This window comes from Tupaia chinensis, unplaced genomic scaffold (assembly GCF_000334495.1).
Source record: "Tupaia chinensis unplaced genomic scaffold, TupChi_1.0 Scaffold148134_1, whole genome shotgun sequence".
Lineage (NCBI taxonomy): Eukaryota > Metazoa > Chordata > Mammalia > Scandentia > Tupaiidae > Tupaia > Tupaia belangeri.
This window is the reverse complement of record NW_006207985.1, coordinates 252,658-263,178: the sequence shown is the minus strand read 5'-3', so window position 1 is coordinate 263,178 and position 10,521 is coordinate 252,658.

Here is a 10,521-nt window from a genome sequence, read left to right as displayed (position 1 = left end):
AAAAGGATGGCATGATTCAGTCCTTCATTTCTGGGCAGTTGTCCAGGTGCGAGCATTGCCGAAACCTTTTTAAAAATTCTCTTTTAGATTCAATTTTAATGGAACAAACTGCTAGAGATGTGCCAGGAAAATTGTTCCTTAACATTTGCCTGCGGGATCGTGACCCCTAACGTCTTCACTAGGCTGATAACTTCTGGGCATCAGAATAGACCTGCATTCACGAAATCTCTGAGCAGATGCACTGCTGGAAGGAAGGGCACAGTGATGTCGTTTGAGAATGCCACTGGTGAATGCTGTTAGCTTGTGAATTATTCCAAGCACATTAAGAGAAACTAATGACACCTTTGTTAGCTAATGTGTTTCACCTGCAAAAGTAACAGTTGCATTCTCAATAGATTTGGGTAGACAGGGGTAGAAACAAGCTGTTATGTTCCCCAATCTCTTGTACACTATTTACACAATTTGGTTAGCATTCTCCCTGGGAGATGCTTCTAGTCTGCCTAAGGTAGCAGATCTTAGTCCTTAGTTTCTTAGGTCACCTCACTGAGCTGCTAGAGATTTCACACTCTGGCTCTTCATGTTTCCCTTCAGGTTTTGTCTTCATTTTTAAAGTTGATTTAATTGGTGAGATAGAGAGAGTTGGTACCCTCAGCAGGTTCCTGACATTGCCTTTCACCTTTAGCTTCAGCCAGCCTGGATCAGGGTGCACAGGGAGGGCCCTGGATGCAAACCAGGCACTTCCCATGTGGGTCCAATTGTATTACTGCTGTGCCACCACCTGGCATTTCAAGTTTCTTATAAGCCAGACTATATCTGGAAAAAAAAAAGAAAAAAGGCAGATGTCTTTATAAAATAAAGGATATAGGAGGGAGGACATCTATGTAATTTAAAAACATTTTTCAAACATTTAACATTTTTGTGTGTGTGTGTGATGATAAAAAAGATTCCACTAGGGGCCAGCAGGTGACATAGTGGCAAAGGCACTGAACTCCCACATGGCCGATCATGCTTTGAGTCCCAGACCCGGCAGATTGAAACACATCAGATACGTGTGCATGCATGCCCAAAATTCTTAGAAGAAAATGGAGGAGAAGGGATAGTGGTATGGCCATCCCCCCTGGGGGGGGGTGTTTACTCACTTTTTTCTCTGTCTGTCTCTTTGTCTCCAGTGAGCACAAACTCCCTATAGCAAAAATCTCTCTAAAAATAAATAAAAAGACTCCAGTGACTTTTTCTTTAAGACATTTTAACATACTGTACTTTGGATATTTTCAGACTGCCGATATGTTGATAGGAGTCTTCCAAATTGCATATAAAGGTTTCAGCTGTTTAAGAGTCTTAGCATTTGGATGCTTTCCCTAATCTCATGTTGAACTCATGAATGAAATCACTTCGCTGAGAAGCTATCAAGTAAAAGAAATACTATATGTGAAACAAGACAGTCCACTAGAAGGTTAGCCATTACACTGAGTTCATGGCCTTTTTGCCATGTTTGTCACTGGGTAGCATTTAAATGTTTCTGTTCCACCAACCAGGGACTCTCCTGGTAGTTCTATCGTTGAGCACAAAAGAGGAAGAATAGTGCAGTGTAGAATACCATGGCTATCTTTTATTCTGCTGTCTTTTTGAATTGAGCTGCAGTTAGGTGTTGCAAATCTATTTTTTTCTTTATAAATTTATTTACTTATTTTAATTTGACCAGAGAGGGACAGAGAGAGAAGTGAGGAAACAATCTACCAGGTCCAGGACTCGAACTGTGGTCGGCCATATGGGAGTCCAACAGCGTCCTTAACCTCCACGTCACTTGCCGGCCATGTTGCAAACCTAATTAATCAAATATCTTAAAATCAGCTCTCTTTTCCATCCATTATCTGATGTGTTCCTCTTTTCCGAGAGATTACTCCCCACAACACAGTGCTTGAAATCTGTCCCCTATCACTACCACTTCCTGTCATATGGATGATACAACTCCATCTGTTGTACCAGCCCTTTCTACAATTTTTTAATTTAAATGATTGACTTCTGGCTCCTGAATCATCTGCCAAAGAAGTGATGAATACCTTGGGATCTGTCCCTTTTCACCTTTGTACTTGCAGTCATAATTACCTGAGGTCCGTGGTGGGTAGATTCTCATTGCAGACATACACTGAGCATCAGGCAGGAATTGGAAACTCTTGTACAACTCTTGTTTCTGTATGTTGCTATAATACAAACAAACTTGCACAACTTTTTTGCTCCTTTCTCTAGAGAAGATAAAAACTGGAGGGGTTGATTATTTTCTACCCTATGCTTGGGTTTAGGAAGATGAGGCATTTCTCCTTTCTAGCACTAGGCATGGATTTTCAACCTGTCATTTTCTCTTGTCAGCCAAGCACTCACAGAATATGCAGTCAGCAGTGGGAGATAACAGGGATTCTGGGAATAAGAGCAATCTGCCTCATCTGGCCTTGAGTAGTGGAAGCAACATGGTGTCTCATTAAAAGGTCTTCTCCTTCGAGTTTCTTCCAATAGTGCTGAGGCAGATTGGCTGTATTAGCACTGCTCTTCTGCTTGTGGCTGGTGTAAACAGATCCTAACTCGATATACATTTGCACTGTTTTTTCTGATAGTTGTCATTTCCAGAGTGGTTGCAGCTGTTCCCCACGCTACTACAAAATACCTTTTAACCAAGAAGACTGCTGCTTCCCTGCTGCAAGCAACTGTGGATGGGTATGTGATTGATCAGCTGTACTCTGACACGGTGGAAATATAGAGTAGAAAGTGAATGCTTCTTCCCTTTGATTCCATTATGGGATGCAGCACCAACTCACAGCTGGAAACAAATTAAAGTCGTTTTTTTCTAATAATACAATGCCAGTGCTTTCGAAGTAAAGATCCTATTCAAATAATTTAGGATGTTTTTTCTTTCTAGGAGTATGTGTCTTTATTTGCCGAATTAGATTGGTTTGCATTTAAATGTGGATAACAAAGCGAATTCTTGTAATGTGCAACCTCACCAAGTAATTATATGTGTACACGAACTGGTAGATCATGCTTCAAGTATTTATTGGTTCTTTGATCAGTCTTTTTTCTTTTCCAATTACAGGAACATTTAAAAATCATAAGGATAATCTATTCACCTGAAAAATGATTATTTTCATTAAAAATAAGCTTAGATTTGTCTCGAAGGCTCTGAATCTTTCCCCCTTTCTCAAATACAGCCTTGCTTTTCTTCTGTATGACAAATTTCTATCGTAACTGAAAATTATCCACAATTCTTTCACCACGTATGCTTGAAATATAATCATGAAAGACAAACCACTTCTTATTCCCAAGAGATTTAAAGGCCTTTCCATCTGATACATATTTCTGTGGTCTGTATTTTTCTCTCTCTTTAACTTAGAATGAAACCCTACAATCAATCCAAGACCGACATTTCCTTTGGTTTCTTTTATTGGTTTAAGCATTTTACTGACATTTAATAACACAAAACACAATGAACCTCTTATGTTCTTTAGATCTATCACCATTTGCCCTTTTGCATGGTTTTAATTTTTGTTCTTTCAAGAAGCACTACTGCTTGCATAAAGAAGTTCAGAGGCCATTGAGGAAGTCGTTTACCTTTTTCTTTCCCTCATTAAAATCGACAATAAAAGTAATCCAGCTGAAAATGCACCGAGATTCAAGGTGAAGCATCGGTTTCCCACTCCCCGACCCCAACTCCATGATTGGCTTGGACTTGAGGGCTGAGAATCAGCCTGGTCTGATCAGCTCCGAGATGTTTCTTACTGGGGTGTGTATGGATGTTGATCGAAGGAGTTAAGAACATGCTTTCTCCAAGATATATGCCACCCTGGCATATTCACTGCTTTGAGTGAAGGCTCTTGAAAAACAGCAGGTGCAAAAGTTCATCTGATCTTCCTTCTCTTTCCTAAAAGCCGGAAATAAAATTTATGTGAAAGAGGCCCTTTTGTTTATTAGAAGGAAAGTATTCTTTTCATCAGGGATGAGAAGTGAAGGCCAAGAGAAATCTGTGCCAGAAACATTGTTATACTAACCCTTGTCTTCCTAGCTGCTTCTTTCCCCTCCCCATTAACTACCCTTGCCCAAGCCACTTTGCACATTTTCGCTATTCACTACTCTATGTTTTATTTAATCTATAAGCATTCAACTCTAAATGCATCTTTGATCTTCATTTCCTTATGAAGGCATCTGCAAAACTCGTATGATATACAGTATTTAACATAAAGTTACATGCTTTTCTCCTACTGATCTGTGTCAATTTAATTTTTAGGCCCAATCATTTAAAAAATATCCCAAGAAGGTAGAGGTAAAAATCTTGCCTCCCTTACTTGATTCATATGGCAAGTACACCATAGGTATTTGAATTAATCCATAAACGCACATGCTGAGCTCTTGTATTTCAGGAGTCTTGTAAGGGTTGATAATTTGCTGGGTATCTATGGGCTTCCTAAACATCCTGTAACTAATTTCTGTAGTCCTCTGCTGCACAACTTTGTTACTTTCATTTAAGCTCACCCCACCCTGACAGGATTGTACTTTTGAAAATAGTAAGATTGTTTGCGAGCTTGGGATATGTATTGTAAGTGATCATAGATTTGAGTCTCAAATATCTTATACTTGCAGCTTTATTTCCTAAGAGAAGGGGCAAAAGAATGCATAAATATTGGTAATCATTTTGATTAGTTAAGTTTAAAAGCATTTATGAATTGGTTTCATTTAAGGAACCTTATATAAAGTGAATCTTTTACTGTTTTTGTTGATTTTACTTTTAGAATCAGATGTACTTCGTTAAGCTATTAGTAACACACATTATATAACCATCTAATAACCTAGGAGAATGATTGGTGGTTAGGATTAGTATTCACATCTCATTATTCTTTGGCACCAGCTTCAAATAGGGCCATGGCTAAAACACTCACATAATGGTTGATCAGTGACCCAGTGAAAGGAGTTGTTGAAGACATCAGTCCTGTTCATGGGAGCTGTGCATGTAATTCATGATGTGAATGACTACAAACAGTATCCTGGCTGGCAGTGTCAATCAGTAGCCCAGCAGCTAATGGTCCATGGAGATTTAACTATCCATGTCCTCAAAGGTGGCCCATGTAGGGCAAGCAAGAGGCCCCGTGATAGCAGCAAAAGAACTCGCGCCTCTTGCCTCTCTGCCTGTTGTGGAAGAAAATTGATTTATTTTACAAGTCCTAGCTTCATATTTATTTATAGTGTTCTTGCTCTCAATTTTATAGAACTATGTGTGTGTATAACATAGTGACTTAGGGGGCCAGATAATGGGGGAACAGTAAAACATGATGGTCTGTGAGGAGGAACCACATGGAAGGATTGGTTCACATCTAGACTGCTCTCTGAGGAACCAGGCGAGTGTGTGCCTGTTATTACAGACAGGCTGAGGCTGGGGTAGATCATGGCATTGAGAACCTATTGGGGGTGCTGTATCTCTTGCCCTCTATTTCTGTCTCTCTCATTCACAGAATGAGCTTAAAAATGTGAGTGACACACATTTTGTTTGCATTACATGAAAATACGCTTATGCTTCACTAACTATATCTAAAAACGGAGAGAGGCTGACATTGCACAGAGAAACTGGATCCCATGGTCAGCTGGTACCTGAGTCCCAGTCCCAACAGCTTGGAAAACACTGCAAAACTGGGTGCATTCCTGGGATCATGATGGAATAGAGAATTAGAGGGATACAAATTACAGTGTGACCCCCTGGTGAAGGCTTCTCTTTCTCTCTTGTCCCCGACCCCCCAATTACACAAATATAGAACTGGAGAGGTAGCTAGAAGATACAGTTAATCTCTTTACTAATAATAGTTAAAATGCCTACTACTCATAGGTTACTCAACACTTGAAGTGGTTTACTTTGGGAATGACTTTTAAGTATGGTTATAGGTATCTAACACACCTTTTAACTATCTTACAATAATTTCAGATGGTGAGTATTAAAAACATTTTATACAGTAGAAAATCATGGCAGAACCAATCAAAATCTCATCTGATCTGGACAAATATGTTGAAACCATCAAGTTTTACAATGGACAGAAGTGATGACCACCCTGTATACAGGTTTGTAGAAGGTAGTTACAACAGTACAGGACTGTGAAGTAAATAAGTTGTGTACTGAGTTTCCTCATGCTTAGCTGCATTCCAACTAAGACACTCACAGACATTGTCTACTGTGCATTAAGCACTCTCTTGACTTAGGGTTTGCAACAGCAAATACATCAGGCATAAGTCTTGCCTTCAAGAATTTCATATCCTAATGGAAAGAAACAGACATTAAACTTGTATGTAAATGTGTAAAACAATTTCAGATAGTGATGTATACTATGAATAAAATAGGCAACATGTTAGATTGGCTGGATCTGGAGTAGCTGGCTGCTTCATCCAGGATGATCTGGGAGAAGGTTTCTCTGGGAAATGCCATCTGAACTGAGACCTGAATGAGGAATAGATTTGGGGAAAATTTATGAGGGGAATATTATTGGAAATAGAGAAAAAAGTATAGCAATCTTGAAATAAGATTCGGCTGTCATGTTTACAGCACAGAAAGAAGGTGACTGGATAATACCAGGTGAAAGAATAAAGGAGATTAGAAATAGGCAGGGTTGGGATCAGCAGTTGGTGTAATGGCTATGTTGCCGGACTCCCATGGTAGTCAACTGTGGTTTGAGTCCTGGACCTGGTGACTTAAACTCACACCAGGCACTTGTGCGTGCGTGCTCAAGATCCCCAGAGGAGAATGGAGGGAGTTTTGCTTTCTGTCTCTCTTTCTCTGTCTTTCTCTCTTTCTGGGGAGTACATGTCCCCTATAGCTAAAACCTCTACAAAAAAAAAAAAAAAAAAAAAGAAATAGGCAAGCTTTATTCAGCTTATATAGCCTTCGAACGGGAGGAATGTTTGAATCCCTTTTGTGTGTGATCACTATATGGATTCTTATTATTTTCACTTACCACAGGTGGCCAGTGTAGAAAAATAATAGAAGTCTGGGAGTAAGTAACATTTATCTGTTAGATGGAACCCAGCTGCTAACTAACACTGAGCTGGGATTGTCATTTACCATTTCAGGCTCACAACTGGAATATATGTTGACGACTCTTTATCTGAAGTGCTTGGGACAAGAAATGTTTTAAATTTGATACTTTTTAAGGTTTTGGAATATTTTCAAATACTTAATGAGGTATCTTGGGGATGGGACCCAAATCTGAACACAAAATTCATTTATGTTTCATGTGTGTCTTATACACATAGTTGAAAGTAATTCTATACAGTATTTTTGTATTGAAGCATTTGACTACCACCTGAAGTTAGGGATGAAATTTTGTGCTTGTGATGTCATGTTGGTGTTCAGAAATTTCAAATTTTGAAGCATTTCAGATTTTGGATTTTGGGATAGGAATGTTCAACCTGTATAAAAAGTAAGCAAGTGGTTTCTAAGATTCATTAAATTAGAAAAAAAAGTCTTTATTTTATAAATTCTAAAGACCATCACAAAATTTTGCCAGAGAGCTTTTTGAGCTAGAGAATCTTTTAGTGCTATTCTCCAATCTATTATGCATTAGTGAATTATGAATTTTTTAGTAGGAATGATAGCCTTAATTTTGTTAATGTTTCTTTATTCATCAAAAGATCTGACATATAAGAAAACACTGACTGCCCAGAAACCTTTGCAAAAATGTGTGTGTATAAATATAAATAAATACAAATATAAATATATGTATTTACTAACTCTGCTCACTGTTTTCCTCTGAAGGAGTTACTTCTGAGTCAAGTCTTTAAGTAGTTCCAACTGTGCCAAATTATCTCAAGTTAAAATTAATTTTAATTCATATAAATATATAAAGCAAGTATTATTTATTCTAGGAGTTTATTACAGCAAACCATAAAATGAAAGATGAAGATGAACATTGAATGTAAAAATGCCAAATAGATTGAAATGCATTTTATTTCTAGAAAGATATGCTTATGTGTGTTTTCAGTTTGTTGAGCAAAATATACTTATCAAACGTTAGAATTTTATTGTTGTAAGTATTTCTTGTGTATAATCAGCAATGCCTTGGTGTATTGAAGTGATTTGTAAAATTTTATATGAAGCAATTGATTAGCTTTACTAGACTTAGAGACATTGATTTTGAATATTGTTCAAAGTTATGTCCTTTATGATGAGTCTGAATTCTGCCATATTTCTTAGGATATTGATGTAAAAATGTCAAATAGGATTGAAGCTGAGAAAAATTACCTGAGGGCCTTTTTGTTTTGTACTTAAATTTTATTTTGTCATTTATTCTTATTAGCAATCATTAAGCAATTTAATAATTATAAGCTCCATTAACATTTTAATGAGTCTAGTGGCCATTGCTAAAAGTAATTAAATTAGTTTTATTGTATGATATTTTGAAGATGTGATTAAATTAAGTTTTACTGTGCTTAGAAGAATAAACCTATGGAGAGATTGCTATTCGCCAAACATCTTATTAACTTATAAGGTACAGATAAAGTAGACGTTAATGGAGACAAGAAAAAAATATAATTCCCTATTGAGTCTGCTCACAAGATAAAACTTTAATCATTTGAGTTTGGAATCAATCTAGTAATGACAGCATAATTTTATTTAAAAGTGTTTTTCACTTAGAGGTGGAGAAAAGGCAAGAAAGAATAGGTTGTTTTGGTAAAATTCTGCTCCTCCCTCAATTTCTGCAGTATGTTTAGCCTGCAGGGAGGAGACTACATGAAGACTGACAAGCTAATGACTTTGGAGTACATACATATAAAATAACATTGAACTATTTGTTACCAAATAAAATCTCATCTACATTCATTGATTAACTTGGAAATTTATTATAGAAATGGAAAAGTTATTTGAGTTTATTTAACAAGCGTTACATAAGCACATATTAAAGTTGATAAAAATGCAAGACAGTGTTAATTTTCATGTTATTTGGCATTTTCTACTGGAATCTACTTTGAAACCTCTCTTTTAGGTCTAACTTAAACTTTCTTCCTAGAAGTTATTGATTGTACATAAATTGAAAGGTGATCAGACATTGCATATTGCTTGCGTCAGTCCTTGGTCTTGAATGAATTTGAGATTTGATTCTTTATTGCTAGTGCCGTTAGATAAATTCTGAAGTGCTCTCAAGAGTAAAATGAGATAGTCTTATTTTCTGATGAATTGCCTAACATAGAATGCAATTAAGCATTTTACAGGATAGTAATTTGTATAGCATGTACAGCACATGTTTACTCATGGGAATTATGTGGTTTTGCTGTAATTATTAGATTCTATTGATTGTATTCCATTATGCTAATGTTTTCCAAATAAGCATATCAAGCGATTTTATACCTTGCAATATTTTTGAAGCCTTGGGAATTTTATTTTAACATTTTTCAAATGCCGTGGAAACATTTTATCATTAAATTTATACTTTCCATTTTATTTCTCTTCTTATAATCAAAAGGTATGTGTAATTTTTTACAAGATGACATTTTAAAAAATTGTATTCATGTATTATTATTTTTTAATTTGACCAGAGAGAGAAGTAAAGTGAGAAAACAAATCCCCAGGTCCAGGACTCGAACCACAGTCAACCATGTGGGAATCCAGCACCTTAATCACTGTGCCACCTGCCAGCCCCACGTATGTATATAAAAAAATGAGTATTTTATGAATAAAAAACTAGATATTAAGAAATACTAATATTTTGTTACCATCTGATATTTTCTATGCCATTGAAAAATTACCCTGTTTTGATTTATTTTTATGTTCAGTGCTGAACTAGATTTATTTTTATTTTAACTCTACTGGCATACTTTGGGAACTTTTAAACCATAGCTCTAATAAATTTATGAGCAACCAACACATAACCAATCTTTTTTTTATATATGTCTGAAATAAAACTTATTACCATAGAAAGATCACCAACAATAGTGATCTATTGATGTTAGTGGTGCCCTTTCAATTAACAAGTTTAAATTTGTACATGGAGAATTTAGTAAATATCTTGTTCCAAATGAGAGAAGACTCCATGGTGGCCTTTGCTGTCACAAGATCAACTCATTTTAGTTTGTCACTCGCCATCTCTATTGTCTCCTCAGCTAATCTTAGGCAGTCCAACTGTTTTTAAAATTCCTGTTCTAAAAAAAAAAAAAGTGCAATTCTACACTGGAAGGGCGATTTCTATACCTACCTGAGTGGAGCTGGCAACTGAACATCTTCTAAACATTTCAGACTTAACTCATTTTGAGTCTTCCTCCTCTCCCTGTAAGTGACATTACTATGAGAAGTTTTTCAAACCAGAATCTTAGGGCTCTATTGCTTTCTTTCTTTCTCTCAACTCCTATTCCAAGTCCATTATTGTGTTTCTTCGTTCAGTGCTCAACATTTATTTCAAATCTATGGTCTCTTTTCATTGCCTTGTAAGTAAGTCTAAGACATTGACATTGTCATCTCACATATCCTTCAGTAGTTACTTCCTAACTTCTTCCTCTTCTGCAAGG